Raw genomic sequence first — 23,982 nt, 5'->3', positions numbered from 1 at the left:
AAGTATGTTGCAGCCTCAGTTTAAACATGTAACCTTGGTTTTGAATTCTCCTTGTTCTGGAAGGAAAATTGTTTGAGATTGAATATAAGTACCTCAAGGGAGGCAGTGAGGAGGATGGTGCTGGCCCCTTTTCACTGGTGGCCACCAACTGAACTAGAGGTAATGGCCACAAACTGAAGCAGCAAAAGTTCCCACAGGAACTTAAGGAATATTTTCTTAACAGTGGGGGTGACAGAGCACTGGGACAGGCTGCCCAGAGAGGTTGTGGAGTCTCCTTCTCTGGAGATCTTCAAACCCTGCTTGGACGCAGTCCTGTGCCATGTGCTCTAGGTGACCTTGCGTGTACAGGGGGGTTGGACTAGATGACCTCTAGAGGTCCCTTCCAACCTTAAACATTCTACGATTCTATGATTCTATGCCAAGTTGAATCCTAAAAGAATGACTTGTATTGAAGCAGATGATGTGGGCAAGAAGAAATCAATATAGAACTCAGAAAATGCACTATTTTTGACTAGAAATGGTGCTGTAAGTTATTTCAAATCAAAGTTTTTTTTTGTCCAGCTTCAAGTTATAGAATATTTTACTCTTGCAAAAATATTTTAAATACATTATTCAAATATGCCATAGAGTTGTTTAAAGTGAATAAATGCATCTCTGTATAATCATCAGAGTTGTTGCAAGAAAATATTTCTGAATGCCAGACAGCTATGTTACTTAATTGAATCTTTCTTTTTTTAAGCTACATTTCTTGCTTTTGCATCTACAAGTACTGCAGGCAGAACTGGCTATGTGCTTTTCCAGACCATGTAGAAATTCAGAATCAAGTGAATAAAATGAAAATAGCAGAAGACGGAAATACTGATAATGAAAAACATGACTATGAGATGCAAGATGCCAGGGAAAAGCAAGGAGTGGAGAGAAACAAAGTAGGGAAAGGGAAAGGGAAGCACCCATCCTCTCCACGTGCACAGGAGAACATTTAACTACTGCCACGTTTAACCACAGCTCCCAAGACTTCTGGTCACAGGGGCTGGTGTCCCTCCTCCATGGCACATCACATTTCCAAACAGCCTCATGTGGGGATAAAAAGGAAGTAGAAAGATGGCAAGGAAGTTCTGGGTGATTTATGTGGGCTTTGCCATGCAGTGAATTGCAGCAATGGGGCTTTTGCTGTCTGTGGAGACACATCCCTGCAGCGAGGCATGCACAGCTGAACCTCTCAGGACTACATTTGCTCTTAGCACTGTCTGAAAAGCTGCAGCTCCAAAACAATAAGCCTTGTCCTCATGGAGAAACGTTACCAACTTTCTCTGCTTTAATTAGGCAGTCTTTCCTCCAGGCCTCCAGTCGTGTGACAATGTCAGAATTCCAGCTTTCTGTCCAAAGAAAGGCCTAGCTGCTGCAGAGAACTAGGGATCTGGGGCCATAACAGGCCATGTCAAAAAGAAAACCCCATATTGATCTTGAATGATGGTGGGAACTTTAAAACACCTGGGATTTTGGGGTGTCTTGGTGTTAACAGGAATGCAATTAAATATAGATACAGAAGGCATAATGATCATTAAGTGCCTGGTCTCCTGTGGGATGCAGCAATGCATGCACACAGCTCTGAAACTACTGATAATTTGAGCCTCAAGAGGCTTGCTCCAGGCAAAAGCTCCAAACAGCCTTTCAGTGGTTTTCATTGCTGTTTTTGCACCGTTTGTTCTGAAGCTAAAGCGTTAGTGAAAGAAAACAAGAATTGTGCCCCAGTGCCTCTTATTTAAGTTAGTGGGACAGATTTCCTGGGTGCAGAACTTACTACGCCAGGAGCACAGGGCCCTTTGGCACCCCAGGAACCCACTTGCTTCTCCAAGGGAGGTTCACTTGCCCCCAGGGGAGGTTTCTCCACCTTATTCTCCAAAAGGGCTGGGTGGCCCACACCACACCCCCCGCTTCTGCTGTGCTGGCGGGTCCATCTCAAAGTCCCAGGCGCTAGCAAGCGGGAGCATTGCCTCACTTCCCCTGTTTCCCGTCTAGCCTCTCTTTCTTCACTTCTTTCTGCCTTTCTCTCCCCTGCTGTTCCTTGGTTTCATCAAATCTCAGAGGAACTTCCAGTGAGCAGCACCAGAGCAGAGCCAGCATTTTGCGGTTTGAACTTCTAGAGCTCTTTGGAAAGACGATGGCATCGGTTTGGCACTGGCATCCCTGCCTTTCGCAGCCATAAACACTTGGAATTAATGGCCAAGGAGCTTCTGCTCAGGGAAGGTGAGTGTGGAGGCAGCGAGGGAGCCCCATACGCTTGCCTCTGGGCTCCCCTACCTCGTTAATGGCAGAGTTCTTTCACTCTACTGTTTATAGTCTCTTTAGCCACAGGAGCTAAGCAGTAGGACATAGTTAACTGCTAGCAGGGACATGTCAACACATGGAAGCATTTATGCCCATTCTTTTTTTAAAAAAAAGTTCAACCCTGAGTTCGCAAAGTAATACCAGATTTTCCTATGACAGTGTTTTTTTCTGGACATTTACAGTTAAAATGCTGCTGGAAGTTGGAAAATCAAATTGAAAATAAGTCTAAATTTATTATGAATGCAAAAATACTTCTTTCAAAAACATAAACATGTTATTCTCTTTTGCTTTTACAGAGTCATACTGAAGGTTCTGTACTTCACATATATTTCTCATTTTCAATGTATTGTGATTGCTTATTTTCCTGAAGTTCACTCTCATCTCGAGGGCTACTTTCCTCTCACTTTTTGAAGTTATTAATTACACAGGTCTACAACAATTAATTCCATCCCCAGCTGTTCTCTTTAGTTTTGTCTTTTGAAACTTGCTCATTTTAAATGATCCAAAAACAAATAAAAAGGCTCTAAACCAGAAATTACCCTCTTTTCTGACACAAGCTAGGAAAATTTTCTTCTGACATGAGTTTAAATTAACATGTCCTCTTATAGTGGCAGAAGTTGTTTTTAATTTGCTGAAGAAAAGTTAGGTGATGAGCTGTTTTACAGTCCTAGCTTCTGCATTTTATATATGTGACCATGTAACAAAGCTGTGTATATTATTCCATTGTAGCATCTCAGAAATGGATTGGGCAGGGCTTAATGCTAAATAACTGCTTCTACATGACAACAGAGCATATGTCAAGCTAATGAGATGAACATTTGGCACTTATTCTACCTCATAATTTAAAAGGGGTATTATATGTATGAAACAAAAACATTTATTTCGCTCTTGTTCTTTTGTGCACATTTATTTTCATAAACACAAATGTTTGGGAAATGGCTTGATCTGAAAACTGCATCCAAGTTTCAATCCAGCAATTGCCCAAACTTTGTTTTGCAATTAGCTTTTCTACTCCCAAGATTTTCCCAAACCAATAGTTATTATCTGGTTTGTAGCTTCTTCTACTAAAGCAGTTATGTCTTTAGATTTTTAATAATAGGACCAACAGTTAAGTCACTAACTTGAAGGTTACTGCTTTCTTAGAGGAGGGATTAGAACTTGCAGAGGGCATCAGAAGAGGCTGGTTCAAGTCGTAACTCTTCTTCAGATCCCCTCTGTGATCCTGGGAGAGCCAGGTTTACTGGAGAGGAGACCTGTGGGAATTCAATATCCTCCCATATCAGGACTGCCTGAAGCAACATCTCACAGAGGCTGAACTCTTGCCTCACACTCACATGAAGCTGCCCTTCTGAGCACCATGGGGCTGCTGGCAAGTTCTTAACTATGTCTCTATTGTATCCGAAGGTAGAACAGGATGAGCCTTAGCTGGTTTTATTGAATATATAGCAATAGCTGCATTGGCAGGGCCAAACACCCAAGTCTTAATGTCACACAGTGCGTCTGGTGCTTTGTTTTCTTTCTAATACAGTGAATGGTTTGATCTAGATGGTCCTTCCCAGACTTTTTTTAGAAGTTTTTTTTTAGGCTTTCTTTCTTGCTTGCTTTCTTGCTTTCTTTCTTGCTTTCTTTAGTGTAAAATCACTTGCTCCCCTAAGAGGGTAAATATAATCCCTAAAAATAAAACTCTTTAGAGGAGGAAAAAGGAAAGGAGAGAGGGAACTCTCAGAATGAGAAAGAATACTGAGAATTTCTCAGTGGTGACAAGCAGCTGTGAACAAGACATCAACAAAGCAGGTTTTTGCTTTGGATGGTCGGATGCTTTGCAATTGGATGGTTGAGTTGTCTCTTCAGGAATCCGTCTTCAGACAGTTTTTCAGTTCTTCAGGCTGAAGATCTGATCAAAAACTATACCCAAACTCAACCATAATCAAAATCCAGAAATACTGTCTCTCAAGAGGAGACAGTGAAGAAAATGAGCTTTAACCTCTGTCCTTGCCCTAAGATACAGTGTAAGGATAATGGCCCCGAAAGGGCACGCTGAAGAATCCAACACAATCAATTTATAAACCTTCATCTGGCCTATTGTAAGTGCCTCTGCAGCTTTCCCAGGTTACAGCAAATAAGACTAACCTGGCTTAGTCTCTCTCTCTCACTGTTGGTGAACTGTGTAATAATTTTGCCTTTGCTAGGGGGTTAAAAGTACATGCACAAGCTATGCTACTATCCAGCCAATTCATGGTTAATTGTTAATTAACTTGTTAAATTCTTCTGGCTGTGTCTGAGCCCAGATTAGTGATTCCAGAACCTCCCCACAATGACTCAGACAATGAAGCTGAACCAAAGTCAGGTTGAAGTGGGATTTGAATATTTGGCACTATATGAAAGGCACTCTAAGTCTTCTATCAGTAATGTTTTAGGGAGGATTTCTATTGTAGAGATAACACATTATCATCCTCTGGCTCACTGCAGCATTGGCATTGTGCATAAGCTTGTGATAGAGCTATAACATAAGCAACTGTGAAATTTTCATAGCTGCAAAGCACCCCATGGATAGAATAAAATCACATTTGTAAACTACCAAGCTTGCAAAGAGACAATTTGCCTCTTGTTTTTATATCAGTCATAAATTAATGCTATGAGGAAGGGAGAGAGAAAAAGGAAACCACCTTTACTGTCCTACAAGACTTGAGACCACAGCAGCTCTGGGGACAAAGCTCTTGACAGCTTTCTCATGTAAAGCCTTGACTAAATTCAATGACCAAACCTTAAAGTGCACCTATGCTAGTTATAGCTACATTCTTCTCAGTCCATTTGTTCCAAGGGCTTCCCTGTTCTCCCAGTGAGGCTTGGCATAACACATGCTGATACAGGGAAACTAAATCCACTTTAATAAAGGGACAGCAATACTGTATGTGTTGGTTCCAAGGTGTTTATAGCTTTGTCAAGGGCAATGATAATCAGGCTCATTGTACCACATTTACACTTGCAGTGAGTTTGCAAAGGAAAAACACTGGCAATTCAAGTGAGTAGTGGTGAATTTACAAGCTACCTTTGAAGTATCTGGTTTTAAAAGTAATAAGCACAGCAAATCACATGCAATCTCTTCTAATATCAACACAGGGTTCAGGCCTCTCTTTTGAAAGCAGGTGTTTTTATATGTTAAATTCATGTCTCCTTATATGTTAAGTTCATGCCTCCTCTAAGCATCATTTAGGAACATGCCCTCAGCTCAGAGCTGCCTGTGCCTGTTGTGTGCAACAAGGCATCCCAGGGAGCTGGGTCTGCAGGGCAGTCCTGCAAGTGCTGATGTGTAGAGGGAGCTCTCTACAGCGTAGGTGAAGAAGTCTTAAAAAGACAAAGTCTGTCCTATAATATCTGCAGTTCTGATTAATAGGGAAGTAAGTGCTTAGGCCAACACAGAATATTGCTTCATTTGGGGCTGTTCTTTTTATGTTTTTAAAGCACATATATAGGCATAAAGTGCAGTAAGTGCTCCAATCAAAAACCTTGATTGGCTCAGAAAAGGAAAGTGAGGCTAGAGGGCTTTTTGCCTAATTAGTCTCACAAAAAAAAAAAAAAATCTCCCTGTGATGGTCCATCTGTCCTGAAGAAATGGCAGTGACTGTTATTAAACAAACTGGCTTTCGTGAAATATTATGGACAGACTCATTGCTACAGTGCCTTTTCTCGGGCTTGTGTGCGTTGGTTTCTGAGTACTCAACCTTTTGTTGACTCCTGGCAGAGGATAAAAGGTCCAAACCCTTCCTCTTGTTTAGATACCTAACACTGACTGAAGTAAGACGTAGCAAGCATCTCGGTGTCTGTTAGCTGCACTTGTGTCGCAGTCAACCCCATCTCACTCAATTCACACTCAGGAAGCACATTCAGCTTTTGTACTTTCTTATCTTGCTTGAATAAGGAAAGAATGACTTCATGTCACAGGCTCCAAGGAGAGTGGCTGGCAGAAAGGTGTTTGGGACTGAGAGCTGTCACAACCTGGCCAATTCCTCCAGAAATCTTTAATTCCTAAGAAATTCTGGAACCTGTTTGCCTGTTTTGCTGTGACTCCTGTCCTATGGACCTAACCTAGATTATTGGCTGCCTCTTCTTGAGGCAGAAAATGGTTTTGAAGCCAGTTGTGGAAGGCTTGGAGGGCAGCTTTAAAATACCATGAGGTCTAAACACAGCTTCTAAAGCAGCTGCTCTGTCGGAAGTGATTTTTTTTCCCGCTAATTTTCTGGGTCCCAGCCCTACAACATGAATTACTAGTACTAGTTACTAAGTGACATGACCCCTTGGTCCCCCACACACAAGCAGATAATTAAAGTTATCTAACCATTAGCTTTAGTCTTATACTATCCTCTCTACTGCTTCTAAATAAAATTGCAGTCTTCTAAAAACAATTCTTTTCCTCTTTAGAGCTCTTTTAATTCCTGGGGTATTCTGTTGGAAATCTCATGAAGTTTTAAATTTCTTATGGGATTTTTTTTTTCTGTGTTTCCTCTGGTCAAGCAATTGAAAGAAATGAACATTCCTCACTGCAAGCTCTAGTGAAGCTGTTTCCAGTCCTGGCAGAACTTAGGCAGAGATGTCTAAAAATGAGAAGAGCAAGTAAAATAAAGCTTAGTTGGATTGCCATTACTGAGGGGTTTTTCTGTTATTACGGTACTTATATTTGAATCTCTTTAATCTTCCCTAGCTCTAAGTTAGCAATCTTTAACTTTGGATTAATTATTTTTCTTGCAACTTTTATTTGACTATTTTCCTAATCATTTCTGAAAGACTATATCAGTATATCTTTATTAATAAGATTGCCCAGTCCTCTTACTGCTGAAATAAATAACATAATTCTCTGCCTTTGACCTGGGAAGTATTTGTGGAGCCAGTTCCCAAGACTTCAAAAAAGAAGACTAAAGATAATAAAAACATATGTCAACATCTTAGGCTTTCCTTCTCTTGCTTCATTGCTACTTCAGTGATCAAAAGGAGAAATGTCATTATTAATGTTTAATCTAACTAATACTCCAGTGGTATTCTAGTTTGACTTGGCTCAGTTTGCTCCATTTGCCTTGCCTGGGGTAGGCCGATACTTGCTGTGAATCTGCAGTCTCAGAAATCCCAGTTATTTATTGGTTGTGATGGATAAAAATAAAGCTGACACCAAAACAGGATGGAGTAAAGAATTTTCATTAAGACAGTCATGTTAGAAATAGAGATGATCTGAGATTAAGCAAGAATGAGCAGCAGTTCTATTACAGTGCTCTTTAATTATTATTAGGATTTCAAAAGCAGCTCTTCTTTCAAAAAGCCATGAGCTGAGTGCAGCACAGTCATTGTTCTGGGAGGTATCTTCTGGCCTGGATTTGGATGCTTGTAACTTATTTTGAAACATTGTTACATTGTTTCTAATAGTGGGGTTATGATTGTTTCAGCTGGGAAATTCTCTTGTGGTTGTGAAATTTTGAACTGAAAAAGCGGAAACCTTTTTCAAATGAAGGTTATGATGAGACGGGTCCACAGTACAAACTCTGTCTCTGATCCCTTGAAACCCGGGAAATGATGGTGTGAGATGTGATGATGACCATCATGTTCTCATGATTTAATATAGGGTGTGCATGGCATCTGCAGGGTTTTCAGGAGATGTTAGAGGAGGTTACCTTGATCTAAATTCAGCTAAGTACAGTCTATACTATTGTTCTGGACTTCCTCAGTGCTCAGGGTGGTGAGACCAGCACCTCTAAATGGCAATTCCACCCAGCTTGAATAGATACCCTTCAGGGCTGATAAATCACTTCCTAGAGGCCTTCTCTGTTTTGCTGAACACAGACGAAGCCTAAATCTCTAGTTTAGCGAGATATACTTACTTAAACTGTAGTTGTCTTACACAGGTATATCTGACTCTCCTTTCTTGAAATGGGTTGGCGAGTGCTAGACTATTCTCATCTTTTGTGTCTGAGATTTTTGAAAATTGGGGCATTTGATAAAATTTTACAGTTAGGTGTTGGTGTTAGCAAATTCTGACCACAGTCAAGACCATGTCCTCACTGTTTAATCTGGAGGATTTTTAGGCTGGTATGGCTCTTGCCAGTCATAACTGCAAGATTCAAACTTTGGAGACAGTTTGACACGGGCTGGCTATCCTGCTAGTTGCAAGAAAGTCCAATAAATGCCACAGCCCTGGGATGCATCCTGTTTACATTATTTGGGCATGCCATAATAGACAACGTTGAGAGTGAACTTGTGTTCTTCTGCATGTCGGAGCAAGCCTCAATTTCAAGCAGAAATGTAGTAGACAGTAACACGCAACGCTTCCTTTCCTCTGTGGAAATGGAAGATACCAAAAATGTATAAACTTCTTTAAGTCTTCAAGACTGTAAGTATTTAGAACTTGTGCAGGGTCTATTCTCACTCTTCTCTTATTTGTCTGCTTTTTCCCTTTGACACCATCTATTATCACCTTCTCCTCCTTCTTTCCCTACCAATGTCTCCTCAAAATGTACCCAAGACCAAGGTTATTAAAAAATGGGAGAAACCCTACTGTATCTGCTCTGCAAGGATGGTAAGACCATAGCACTCCAGGTTGCATGAAGACAGATGAATGCTGAACACTTCTCAGGATTAGGCTCGTAACTACGGAATAGTCCAATAGCCTTAGTTTTTCTTCTGCCAAGTGAGACGACACACCTGATCTTATCTGATAAGCTGCAAAATATATACAACATTTTCATGAAGATGAAATATATGGGGAGTACAGGGAGGGAATATCTGTGCTTTCACATCAGATTAGACTGTACACTGTACATTGTTTAGATATTTAGTGTGCTTGTGGCGTTTGTGCTATTAACTAAAAGCCCATCAAAGCCCCATGACTACATTTTGCACTTTAGCTAAGAAATCAGAAATTTTATCAGAATGTTAATAATCTCTTGATTAAGGATTTTAACAGCAGATTATACTTAACAAAGGAGTTTTGCAGTGACAATCCTGTCATAACTACACCTACAAAACTTATGTGCGGGGAAAAACATTTTATATTAACGTTTTCTGGAAAACTGTTTGGGAGTTTATGAATTTTATTAACAGAAGGTTCTTAAATGTTTTATTTTGAGACTATCATCTGAGATGACCATGAACTTTTAAGTATGTGTAGTGCCCAGAATGCTGAGCAGCCTGCCCTATGATTGAGGTTCTATGTGTGTATGTGAAGGACAATAGTTTGTATCATATATTGATGGTTGTCATCTGAGGAAGTAGAAAGTGGTGAGTACCACCCCAGTTACGAACAGTTAATTACTATAATTAATATATAATAAGTAATTAATAACTACTATCTTGTAGTAGAGCATGTTCAAGTGATGGCAAAGCCTACAGCTGTCTTGCCAGACAGCAATAGCTGGATTCCTACTCATGGGAATGTATGTGGATTGGAGTAAATGAGGCTCTTGGATTGGAGGGGCTCATGTGGTGCCTCGGATTCTCAGCTCAGAGATGCACTGGGAGAAACTGCAAAGGAGAGCACATGCAAATGTGCATTCAGGCATATATATTCTAACCCCATCAAGTTCCACTGAGCATGGATAAAGCCTCAATGTGTGGCTTTGTGTGTGTGTTGTGTGACAGTGTAGGACATCCAGAAAAGAGCAAGGAGAATGATCTAAACAAATGACCTCGACAAAGGATTAAATCAATTAGTGTTGTTCATCCTCAAGAAGAGAAGTGGAAAATGGCAAGAGAAAAATTTTGTTTTCCACACCCATAGTGGATAAGGCAAGATATAACAGACTGGAATTTTAGTGAGGAGGAGGTAGATCAGATGTTAGCAAACTTCTCCAAAACTAGGACAGCAAACTCTTTGGAGATGTCCAGAATGAAGTTAGCTGGCTGTCAGGAACAAGTAGTTACTGCCCTGAAGGAGACAGTGAGGGTGACAGAGCACTGGAACAGGCTGCCCAGAGAGGTTGTGGAGTCTCCTTCTCTGGAGATCTTCAAAACCCGCTTGGATGCCGCCCTGTGCCACGTGCTCTAGGTGACCCTGCGTGTGCAGGGGGGTTGGACTAGATGATCTCTAGAGGTCCCTTCCAACCCTAAGCATTCTATGATTCTATGATTCTATTGGGAAAAGCCCTGTGACACAGGACTGATACCTTTCTAGACCTGTGCATTTGCTCCCAAGCTGCTTTCTTCTTCTATCCTATAAAAGAATAAAAAAAAAAAAAGAGAGAAAAAATACAGAAATATATAAAGAAAAAAGAATGCATTAAAAATAGAACTCACTGGCACTTCATATAGTAACTAATAGGTGACAGATCTAAATGTCTGAGAAATTAGACTTGCTAAGATTTTGCGATCCTTTTCCCAGAATGTGTCAATATCATGTTAAGAACCACTTCATAATAAGAAGAGAACAAACAAATATTTTTTTAAAGGAAAGAGGCTTCAAGATATTTCTTTTATACAACAGAGTTTGCATATATGCCTCAGGATTTTTCCTGGACCCACGCAGAGCTGAAACATATGACCTACTTTTTAGGAGGGTACAGATTTTCTCCATGCTATCTGACCCCAATCCTCAATGACCTTTTGCACTTGTAGTTATGTGTCACATTTGGTATACTCTGTGACATTTTTTTTAAATTTAAACAAGTGTGGGGGGAAGTAATGCTAGCTAATGCCCTTGTTATAATGATCAAGAAACAGACAAACTTCATTAATGGATGGGCCTCAGATTCATTTGCTGTTAGCATGTGTGAGAGAAAAGATTTAATATTTCAAACCTTTAAGCTCTACAAGAGAATGTATCATTACAACATGGTTCACTGATCATGGAGTACTTGGAGCTCTGTAGGAGAACTGTGGGTGTTTTAGACTATAGAGAATTGTCTGATATTATTAGTTTAAGCAGGCCAACACTTACTGTGACTTGAACTGTTAACGCTTCCTTTTCTCTTTGTTTTAGTGTTCTGGTCTCCCTCCAGCATTGTTAGTGACAAAACAGAAGACCAGGAGCTGTAACTTGTTCACTGTCTCTGGGCATTAATCAATTTAGGGTAATAAATTCAGAAATCTATCTGAAAATAAAGGAACCAACAAGACATTAATTTATTACCAATCTGCTGCTTTTGAGCTAACACCCACTTTCACTGCTGTTTGTTAAACAGCAGTGCAAAAAAACATGGGATGATAAAAAAGAAATCTTATTATGTGGACAGGTCTTCAGCAAGTGGTTGAATGATTTAGTTGGAGTGTTGTGCCTTGATGTGGCTAAAAGGAAAATAATGAAGCGAAGCAGGGGGTCAAGAGCAACGCGAAACAGTGATTAAAACTGTTTATGTCTCTTTGTTGGCATGGATACAATCAAATAAGCTCATTAGACATTTTCAATTGCAGAAATGTAGCTCCGAAAGCAGCCTGAAATAATATCTGCTATTGTACTTGTTCATAGATTCCCTCTGTGCTGTGCTAGGTAGTTTCAGGCTTCCAATAGGTAGTGTTTTTTGAAAGAAGTAAGTTAAGTGCATGCAGATACTTCCAAATATTTTTAAGAGCTTCACAGTGCACATGAACCTGATTTTAAATACAAAGAACTTCATATGTAGAGGTACTAGGGAAAAAATCTGAATGTTATTTCTAGGAAAAGTTAGTTGTTTCTAAATGAGTTTTTTTCAAGGTAACCTTAAAAAAATGAGATCTTTGCCATGCACAGTCATGTGTGATGAAATCCTTAAGCACTACTAGCAACCTTGCCCTTGAGCAATGCTAAATCAAACAAAACTCAGCACTGATGTAGCCACAATCCAAAGATGTGTAAGACTTCCCTGAGAAAGCTGAAATATATATGGAGGCAGGGTGCTGTCTGCTCACTACTTTGCCTGAAGTTTGAAAATAGATGACTTTTTTACTATATCCCTTTGCACTGCAAATTTTGTGTACCTCTTAATTATACTTCCTCCCCCAGCCTTTATATTCTCTGTATGTAGGACTGGATCTAATTTGTGACTGTTTTTGGAGAGGTAGTGACATTTTTGCCAGCAGGCCTGTAAATGAATAACTTTAAGGTTAAGCTATTGATTGTAAGGACCATTAAGCTCAAACAGCGCATTCTCTTCATTCATATTAAACATTTTGTGCATCAAAACGCACTAATAATTAGAATGGAGATTGTGCTTGTTTCCTTTAGCAGGAGATGCAAATCAATACGAATGGTCAGAAATAGCTGTAAACCCTGTAGTCCTGTGCCATGCTAAAAGATGATTTCTATTTGAAGAACAGAATGGGCACTTAAAAGAGAGCCTGTGTGTGGCCACTGGACCCAGTGCTCATCCAGCTCCATGGAGTTGTTGCACTGGACTGCGGGTTGGTTCTTCAAGGCAGCCTGACCTGCCGCATGTCCCTGAGAAAGCTGATTATTGAGAGATCTGGGGATCGGGAACAACTTTTCCAGTGTCTGGGATAGAAGTCATGCAGAACTGTGGAAAGAACAGAGCACATCCTCTTTTCCTCCGTCATTTGGCCATGTTGAAGCAAGGTATAAATCTATCTGGGTCTGAGACAACATAATGGCAATGTGAACTAAATGAGCAGGGAGAAAGTCCAGACTTAGGAGGACGAATATACAAGGACAGTGAAATGCCTTGGCTTGGCTTCTTCTGCAGGTGGCCCCACCAGTAATTATCGGGTAATTACTCTGTCTCACTGCAGTAAACGAAGTGCTACTTCCAGTGGGTGGTGAACTGTGCTCCAGACCTAGGGTTGGGTAGGCAAAATAGTGGTTAAACTGCTGAAATGTGCTGTGATCCACTCCTGCAGTCACATACCGTACAGTCACACAGGCAGGAACAGGGGCAGACAACGTGAGCTGAAAAATGTATAGTAGAGATAGAGATGTGGGAGAAAGGTTCTGGAAACCAAATGTAAGCCTGTAGAGTTTCCAATTAATTCAGACTCTTTTTCATCTGATGTGGTAACTTGTTTCCTTGCTATAACTCACTTTGGATTTTCTTAAACTTGACAGTGTGGCTAATGTGGTCACAGATTTTATATACCGCTGTTAGTGCACACATTTACTGCCTCAGCAATGGAATAGGAACCCGCCGACGGTGTGCGTAGCACTAAGCTGTGTCGCCGACGGCATTTGCTATGCGCTGGGCACAGACACTTTGTCTGTGCCATACGCTGCCGTAGTAAAAGCGATGGAGGAGGGAAATCAGGACTGTGGGACATGAGGGCTTAGCAGCATATGGAAACTACTGTACCAAGACATCTTTGCTTCGATGTGTGCTATTTGTATAATTGACACGTTAACTAGCTGACAGAAGAGTGCTGCGGCAAGGGAAATAGAATGACTCTTAATATGTCATTTATATCTCTGGGAGAAAAAGCGAACAACAGGCTGAACTGCTGAGGGAGGCTGGAGACACTGAATACAGCCTAGACAAGCATTCAGCAGAGTGCTTTAAAAAGACTGTATCCAGAAGGGACAGCCCAGGAAGAAGGGGAAGACAACTGACTCATCTCTTAAGCAGAGAGATGCATAGTTTCCCTGCTGGACAACGAGCTCAAGGCGAATGAGATGACCCTCCTCGGACTTGCTCTTGACCCAAGGGCTGAGGACTGGAGGGCTTGGCCACTCCACCTTCCTTCATTAGAGCAGCTTTTCCTGATGCGTGAGAAAATCTGTGAGCTATGGGGCCATGAAGAGGGTCCATGTGCTAAATGTCTCAGCTGTGAGGATGTCTTTGAGAAAAGGATGCTTTTGGTGAGGATCTAGGATCTGCCCTGCTTGCAGATGCTTGTAGGTGCAGACCAGGCTGGGCTGACGTACAAGACAGTGAGGTGGCTGGAGCCTTGTGCTCCCTGTGTACAGCACAGGGCTTGCTCGAGGGCTGTTTGGGAAAGGAGCCAAGAAGATGAGGCTGGTACCTGTGGCTGATCAGTGACAGGCATGCCTGAGCAAGCGGGGGTGATGCTACAACCTGCGTGTGTCTCATGTCTGCTACATCCCACCAGCCAGAGTCCATCCACTCTGTTTTATGAATAGAGCTTGGGAAATCCCTGTGCAGCCAGTTAGAGCTATATGGGGGTGCAAGGAGTCACAGTGCATCAAAGCATGCCACCCCACATGGAAGTCCTTGAAGAGAGGGAAACCTCCTGACAGTGCAAAAGGAATATCACTAGCCTGTGTTGGGACGAGTTGCGAAGATGGACAGCACTGCCAGAGCTGCAGAGTGATCTCCTAGCCCCTCAGCGAGGACAACGACAGCATTCTCTCTTCACAAACAGCATGGACTTTCCAGGCTGGAGTCAGGAGGAAGGGGGATGATCATTTTGCTGCTGGAAATTTTTCAGTCAGGCTTGCTTCCTCATGAGTGACAAGCTTCCTTATAGTGTCTCTTGCTGAATGAGCCTCTGCTCGTCGTGCCTGGGGCTCCTGACTGAGCCCCCAGCGCGGTGCCGAGGTGCTTTGCACATCCTGTCCTTGCAGCTGTTCCCCTCCTCCTGGGCGCAGTCACTTCAGGATGTTTCTGGCCGCTTTGGCCTCACCTGCAGCTGTTAATCAGTATCCCCTGCCTTTCTAACTAATACTTTGCGCCCATAGTTATTATTAGAACTACATCTGATGCTTGCCAAAAATAAAAGTAATTACAAGCTTCAGGCTGGCACCTTTCTGTCTACCTCCTGCAAGTATTTAAATCGGGATTTTGTTACTCAATGCTTTGGGTAATTAGTCATTCAGTAGTATTTTTCCACTGCCCACACATAGCTGTAAAGACCAGATCTACAAACTGAACTCTCAGAGGGGCAGATCTGAGCAGCGCTCTTAATTCTGGTCTCAGTGCTGGGATTCTCTTGCTATTCCTGTTTTACTCCATGTGCTAGGAAGTGCTGGAAGGAGGGATTTTATATATGGAGAGGGGGGATCTTTTTTCCCCTTTTTTTGCTACAGCCTTGACATAGACAACTATCATTTTTTTTTTGGTCTTTTGTTTTCGCTCTCTCACACACACTGCTATATATATATATATATATATATTTTAACTTGTGAGTCAAGTTTCACGCAACTTTTTTATCTGACAGCCTCTGGCTGGAAATTCTTTTGGCCAGAACTTAATGTATAAACAATCAATGACACAATTTTTTTATATACATGTTTTTTACCATAGTTTTTTAAACTATTCTACAGCAGGGGAAAATCTGCTTTGTTTTCTGATCTGTAACAGTTCCTCTCTCTATATACTCTCAGGCCAACAGTGACCCAGTAAAAGGCTAAGTGGCAGCCTGATTCTGGGTGCTCTTCTCTGGTTCTACTCCAGTATTTTCTGAACTCAGGGGTTCCTGAGCATTCCTTTGTGTTTTTAAATAGTGAAGGCTTCAGCCACATAATCATAGATCTACTACTGGTTCTGCATTCATGTGAAATCATCCTTATTCACATGCACTGGTTCTTTATCCTTAGATACGGAGTACAACTGCATTATCTGTTATTCTAGATACCAGACTAGTAGCCACAGCACACACTAGAGCCCTCTAGTATTTCAATACGAGGAATTAATTGTTCATAGAAGCCAGTTAGGCTTTGCTTTTTTTCTGTTGTGCCAAGGCTGCAGAAGACTCAAACTAGGTGCTGTCTCTCTTTAGCATTAGTCATTCATAATCCTGTGCTGCAGAATTGTTTTTCTTTGAGAGTGAAAGGGAGTTGCAGACAGTCACTCTCACGGCTCCCCTGGCTAGTGCAGATGCTGCGTTGGAGATGAGAAGCTCTGGCCTCATGTAGCAAACCTACAGCTTCTGCGAGAAACATCCAACCTTTTTCTACTCTGTGATTCAAAGTCTCAGACACAGCAGCCACTGAGAAGTCACCACCAAATGTGACCCTGCAGAAGTGGCAGGCTTATCCTTGGTGCTTCTCTCAGGTACATGAACATGATGTGATGGAAGTCAAGTTCGCCTCCTAATCATGGTACCTCCTAGGTTTGCTGGCTGTCATGCAGGAAAGCAGAGATTTTACAAGTATTAGCCTTTATATCTCTCACCTCTCCTTCAGAGAGAAGTGCATTAAAAGAAAAAAAATCATCCTACAGATCCCCAAGAGGATGTGAATAACATAACTTGGCAAAAAAGCATTTCAAGAAATGAAAACTTGGAGAAATCTTGCCAACTCTAGAGTTATTTCTAACTTGGTTTCCATCATAGTGTGAAAAAGTTCTTGGCAGGCTGGCTCTTTTCAGAAGCTAAATTCAACAGCTGGGCAATGGCACTGGTTAAATGAGCACTCTCAGAACAGGGCACAAGTATGGGTATGTGGAGCTGAACATGGACTACAAAGAAGGAAATTGGCTCTTGACATGGTGCAAAAATTGACAGAATATCAGGACAAACTTAAGTAGACTTTCAGTCTTCCCATATGCTTATTAGTCCATATTGTGTTTTTGTGCAATTGGTTTTGGTCTCTTCTTCCAGGGAGCCACCAAAGACTGTATATAAAGATTTGAAGGACTATTGGGAAAGAAGGAAGAAGAAAAGCTTTAGAAATCCTTAGAGGACTAGTGGAGCTGTGATGGATGGTATATTTAGTCAAACAGTTTTATATTTGTTTAAGAAAACCCATTTTTCCTCAGAACGAGAGAACTAAAGGAACTATAAATGACAGAACTATGAAGAGGTTGCACAGCTTCCGAGTACTTTCCTAAAGATCACTAATGGACAGCATGCGCTTTCCAGACTTCAGTTATCACCACTAGGATAGGAAATGCAATAAAATTATCATTTTTAAGACTATTATTTCTTTTAAATGGAAGAGCTTTTGGGATTATTTCAGAATTTCAGGGCGCAACTGAAACTCAAAATGATGTACTTCAAAATACAGCAGTTGTGGAAGCTGCTGTACAAATGAATGCACTGTTTATGTCATCTAATAGTGACACTGATTCAAGCTGACCATCTTCACTGAGTCAATTTATTCTTCCTCCTGCTTTGAAAATCATGGTTGTTTTATTTGTCTCCTTGTGCAGTATGCAGGCTGGAGATAACAATTTAGGTATGTTTGAAGTAACATTTAAAACAGTTTTTGTGAAAGGAGCCAAAAAACTGTGTCCACTAGCTGGGTATATTGATCTTACTTACGCTCTGTCTCACATCAAGGCTCTGTTATCTTTGATTAATGCTGTACTCCCTGTGAGTCAGGGTCTGTTTACTCTGCCATGTACGGGCAATGGATGGAGCTTTGCTTTGACCGCATGGTTAACTCTTTGTGCAGTTTAGACTCTTTTGAGTCTTTTCTGAACTGCCTGAATCTCCTCAGAGGTGTAGATGCTCCAAGACCTCCTGCCATGACCCCAACATGTTCCTGATGGACGCTTCTGCCCTTGGTCCCCCTCATAAGGGGTGTCTTGCTCACTTTGGCTTCTCTGATGCTCTTCTCTGTTTTTTCAAGAGGGTTCATAAGTACAGTGAACCTGAAGTGACTACTAAAAACATTCAGCCCCATTCTGTATTTGTAAATGCTGTGCTGGTTCTTGTGCTTTCAGGAAACAAAAATGGACTTGTCCCATTACTAGAATCTGTGGGCACTGGCCCCTGGCATATAAGAAAACGTAGCCTCTGGCAACCCTGACGTGACCCGCGATAGAGCAATTCTTTCTCTGCAGTGGAACAAGTGTCCTATTGGCCCATTGTCCTAAGGCAAAACAAACTGACCAATCTTGAATTTCAAGTATCAGTTGACTGCAGAGAGCTGCGTGTGAGTGATACGGAAGCCAAGAATTACTCATGGAAATAATTCCACAATGAGCTTTGAATAAGCAATAACTATAGGAAAACTGTAAGCTGTTCAAACAACTTGGAAAAAGGGCCTTACGACATGCTATCGTCTCAGCTTCTGCCGAGGGCTTTTTTTCATGCCTCTGTTACTGGAATCTCCTGCTCTGCAGCCTTGATGACTGCAAGTGTGTGCAAAGAAGACTTCATGCCTCTGCTTTCTGAAGGGTTTTGTTGTTGCTTTATTCCATCTGCCACTGTCTTCTCAAGCTCTGCCTTCATTGCAAACCATGCATTGTGTGTCACCATGACATATCCTTGTTCAAATCCATTAGCTCGCCCCATGGGAACAGTGGACAACTCTTGCCAAGCTAACTGTGGGAGCATCTACCTGGGAAGGTAGGTGAATCTGACATTTAATGCTGTGCTCTGTGCCCCTGCAGTTTATTCCACTAGCAGTATGTGAGTTGGCCAGCGTAAGGACAACTTAGCTTACTTCAGCAGAGGCAGATGCTGCTCTGGGCCGTGGTGCAGATGTGAATGCCATACATCCTATGGAAATGGAGCAAAGCAAAATAAACTTCATGTATTTATCTGTAAGGGTATTGCTTTGCCCTGCCATGTCTTTCAGGTCCTGCTTCCTAGCCTGAAATCTACTTCCATTCTTTCCCCAGCAGTTGCCTTGGTTTCTCCTTGTGATCTTTTGCGCATGTTCCTCTATGCTCCCTCCCACCTTGTCATTCTCTCAGAGGGAAACCCTGGCAAGAAGCACAAAGCCATCTCTCTACCTTTTCCAACCCTCTCTCCTCACCTACAACTACAAGGACAACTACATCCTTGAGATAAGCAAGGCTGCATGAACCAGCTTCATATGCTCTTAGTATTCTACTGCAAAGCAGCCTAGCTGCAACGGGAGAAGGCAGCACTACCGAAATAGCTCACATGTTTTCTTGGGAACTCCTGTGAGGAAATACTCCAGTGCTCTGCAGAGATGATGGGATTCTTTTATACTACCATTTATCTTGGTCTATACCTACAGGAGTGTTTAGATTCAGTTAAAATGTGTTTTAATCTGTAAGGGGAAAAACTCTATTTGGCCCAACCTATGGCAAAAACTACTCCTGAAGTTACCTCATACCAGAAGCAAACCAGTTAGGGGCTGACTGAAAACTGAAGTATTCTTGTTAAGTGTCTAAATCCATTTGCCAGACCTGTACACCATCAGACATTGGAGTATCCTGAGATTTAGCTTCAAGTGCCCCACTTCCTCTCTTAAATGTCATATAATCAACACAAGACAAGCGACACTATTATGCGGGTAGTTTGACCTGCTGCTTTAAATACAGATTGTAGCTGCAAAATTTCTGTATGAAGCCTATAACCTCTGGCTGAACTGGAGTGTTCCTTTCAGAAAGGAATCCAGCTTTTTTTCTTAAAACAACGCCCAACCCTCAAAATCGGTATCCATATGTAGGTATGGTGTTGAAACAATGGCCTATGTTGTGTGTGCATATGTGTGTGTGTGCTTAAAACCAAGTTAGCTGAGATACTGTGGGCTGGATTCAAATGGGGGACTTCAGGATCCGAAATTACATACTTTAAAGAGCTGTGTGTGTTCTTCTTCCAGAGCAGTCATCCAGTGCTCCCTAGACTTGTAAATGCTTATGGTTTTGCTAACAGAACAGGCCCACACAAATGAATCCTCACATCATAGGCAATAGGCCAATGAACTGGCCAGATCAATGATGAAAGCCCAGTAGATCTGAGCATCATGTATGATCCTGCCCCTTCTGGACTTGCTTGAAACACACATGACCACACAAAAACAGAGATTCCGCTTCCTCCTTCCTGCAGTAGCCTATTAGTGTATGCAGTAGCATATTAGCCATCTGGAGTGTGGGACACTAAGTTGGTGCTCCTTTCCCATTTCAGCTGGAGGATCAATTGTGATCTCTTGGAGATGCCCTAGTCAGTGAGTTCTCAAGGGTAACTCATGTAACTTTTCCTGGTCGTATAGAACTTAAACATCCATGGGCCATAAAGTATTAGGAATGCCCCTAGAAAGTCTTTTGCAAACAATATTTAACTATTTCATGCACAGTACAACTGTTTAACTGAGGGGGAATGAGCTGATTACTGCAGAATACAATACTTCAGGGAAGTATTTCACTTTCACTTTGCATTTGTACAACTTCAACTTCCATCTAGTGTCCTTCATCATGTTTCTAATGTCCAGATGAAAGAGCTGTTCACTTTTAACCTCATGTATATACCTGGCTTGCAGTTCTGTGATTGCTTTATTCTAACAAATGCAAGTCAGTACCTTCTGTCCTACAGACCTGAGTGTATGTCCTTTCCATCTCAGCACTAGTGTTGTAAGTCTTGCAGTGAACTGATCTATATAGTAATCAACACAGCAAAAAATATTGTTTTTCAGACAGATTGGTTCTTTGCTCGTTCAGAATGTAGCTGTATGAACAGTGGAGGTGGAAGATTCAGAATCCCATGAATTCTCTGCTGGCTGAAATCCAGACAAAACATAAATTAAATGTAGAGAAAAAACTGCAATTCCTAGCTAGAACTAGGCAAGTTTGACAGGGTTAGCCCTAAATTTCATTGATACATGGCAGTGCTGAAGGACATGCTTGCAGTAGAGCTTAGCAGAAATGTTAGCCTCTGCTTTAATTGGATTATTACATACATTGCAATATGCCATGGGGAATGGCCTACACAGGAGTTACACTAGGTCTGACTTAAACCCTTTTTGTTTAAAGGGTAGGAGTAATCCCTTATTTTTATTTTCTGGGTAGCCTGAAATATTCTGAGATGCTACTGAAAGGTATGAGAAATTTCTTTTTAATCTCGTGGTTATAACCAGAAGCAGAACTACTGCAAGCAGATGCATGACTTTTTGTGAAGGACTTCCATTGGCCTTTCCTGTAGCTAATCAATGTCAGTTGGACTGACTTGCTCTTCAGCGTACTGAACTGGCTTAACCTGAGAGTGGCAATAGGATTGTACACTTATTCTTTTATTTCTCTCTTCTCTGTTCTACCAGCCATCTTCTATCAGTACCAAAGATCTGTGAGCAATGGTCCTCACCTTGAAAAAGTGAATAGGTTAGAGAACTAACCTATCAAATTTCTACTGAACTTCAAGGAAAACAGAACAAAGAAGAAGATATAAAGGCAAAAAACTCTAATCTGTTCGTAAGGGGAGTTGGGGATGAAGGGAAAGCAACTTGCTGCAGTAGAACTCAGATTCAGGCCCAGCATGGCCTGGGTTAGAATTTCCAGGAGCTGTTCCCACTTTCTGAAACTTTTTGAGTTAGAGCAGCAATAATCTCTGTGGAAAAGGGAAGGACACTCTACCAGAGTGTAGAGTGTACCTCGGTACCTGGTTCGCTTTCATGAAAGAAAGGAATAAGTCCTACAGAAATTTTTACTCGAGGCTTACTGCTTGCCATCACAGAGATGAGTATTTCTCACTGCTGTTGAGTTATGCTGCTCAAGTGCTATGAAAAGCTCTAGATAATCTTTTAGTGCAGCCATGGCCTATCTCCCTCTCCCCTGCAAGGGAGGCAGGAGGAGTCCATGTCTGCAGCAGGAGTGGTGGAAGAGTTCTCAGCTGTGGTGTCTCTGGGGGTGCCAGATTTGGGAGCAGTAGGTTGTGTAGCTGTGAAAGTCCTTGGATGGACCTTTACTTATAGCAAAATCTGGATTTAAGGTCAACACGGTAGTTCAGAAAGTGTATTTAGACTGTGGGCGGGAAAACCTTGTAGTTGTAACTCTTTACAAGGCTACCTGAGGCCTACAGAAGTATTCTGCAAACAGACTCTGCTTGCTGAGGTGCATAGCATCCTCAGTCCAGTAATTCTGGTAGAAAATGGACACAGAATCTTCCAAGATTAGGCTCAATTATGTGTTTATCTATCTGCTCAGTGTTAATGAAGAGAGATTTTTTGGGGTGCAATTCAACAGTGTGTATTTTAGTGTGGAAAATGCTAGTGTGTTAGAAAGGCTCAAAAGAATGGTGGCATATCAATGAACTTTCATTTCTTCTAGAAAAATCAATTTGGAAATGTCCTTGATTATTGCAAGGAATAGGAAATTGTGGAATAACTTAGTATTGCAGGATATAAAAATATCCCCTTCCCTTTATTTTTCTAAATTTATCCCCAACCATCTTCTGGAAATATCGGTCACACAACTGTGCTCAGGTCACAAAGAGGAAATTCCTGAGGAACATAACCAGATGGGGCTCATGAAGGTGCCCTGAAAACCCAGCTGCCTGACCTGTGAGGTGCTCAGAATCTGTGGACAAGTAACTTCAGTAGGAAATAATTAATTCAGTAGGATAATTTTTGAAATATTCTGGGAAAAGATCGTTCTGATTTATGATCAGCTGGTTGCATTTCTTCTTTAAGGACAATCTTTTTGGTTCTCTGTAAACCACACAGATTCTTAAATTAGTCAATTTATTCCTTGATTTTTTAAAACTCTGTTCCAATGAGGTGAACTTTCATGTTACTTGCCCTCCATTCCCAAATGCTCTTCTTGATGAAATCAGTCAGTCAACTACAACCAACACTAGAAATAGCTGTACTTTATTAGGTCATCTGAAGCAGTCAGTAATAAAGTTAGAGAAGTGGGTTTAGCTGAGATGCCCTGCTGAGTTTCACTCTAGGTCAAGTCTCGTCAGCAGAACTATAAACCCCTGGACATAACATGGAAGTGCTAATGGACCCTCAATTCCACTGCTGCTACCAGGCACCACTCTAATAATATCTGTAGTAGCAATTAATGAAGATACAACCAACCAAGTTCTTCAGGGTTCAGCAGCTGCTCCCAGGGGTTGGAGCAGAGCTCATTTATTTTGTTCTTTTCATTCCACTAGAGCAGCTCCAAGCCGTGACAGCACATGGGGATAATTGAAGTAAAAGTGCTCAGCCCTGACTGCCCAATCTTCTCATAAAACAATCACAGGATTGTTCCGGGGACCGTTGACACAACAAACCTTGCCCTGCAAATTTTGCTCTGTAATTAGCAAGCAGTTGCTGTCATGCCTGTCAAATGGGTTTATGTGATGAAGTGAATAGAACAACAATTGACTGTCTTTCCTTGCAACCAAGGAGAAGAAACTGCTTTGAGTGAAGCTGACAATTATGTAAAAGGAACTAAATGAATTTGGCTCATAGTTCACACTTACCCCTCACAGATGGAACACAGGACCTCTGAGGCCCATTTCTAAGTCCTTGCCTCTTTGTACCTGACTAGTTGCTGGCTAAGTGCCTAATGAGACACAGAGGAAACAAAAGTAGGCAGAACTAGTGCTGAGGGATTTTTTTATCATCTCTCTTGTGTAGGCAATTAAAATATGGTTCTGCACGGCAGCACATTCAAGTTCAAAATCTGATCTTATCACCCAAAATGACACATCTCTATGTTTGCACAGAAGCAGAAAGACAAGTGACACCATGATTTGGACAAACAAAGGTTTTCTTAAAATAGATTTTTTTAAAAAAGAAGACGCTTCAGTAATGTGAGGCACTTACTTCCCTTAGCTATATTTACGCAAGGCAATTACGTTACCATTTTCCCAGCCACGCACCCACTGATGGTAGTGGTGGAAGCAGCAATGCTGAGGAGAGTCCAGGTATCTGCTAGCATTTTACATCAGTCATTTCCAGTCTTGTGTAGGTCAAGTCTCAGAAGGGGTACAGAAACTATTACATCTCTGCAGACAGTAACAGTCCAGCTGCTGGAGTTCATAGCAAGACAGACTTAGAGAATAGGAATGCTTAGAGAATAATATATGCTGATTTCATTGCAATAGGAAGGCCCTTAATACTACAGATTAATAAATGGGATTACTTTGTGCATCCAAGGTGTGAATCCTTTT

This window comes from Tinamus guttatus, unplaced genomic scaffold, assembly GCF_059628265.1.
Source record: "Tinamus guttatus ecotype Peru unplaced genomic scaffold, ASM5962826v1 Tinamus_guttatus_pri_ptg000530l, whole genome shotgun sequence".
Lineage (NCBI taxonomy): Eukaryota > Metazoa > Chordata > Aves > Tinamiformes > Tinamidae > Tinamus > Tinamus guttatus.
This window is presented reverse-complemented; position numbering follows the sequence as displayed.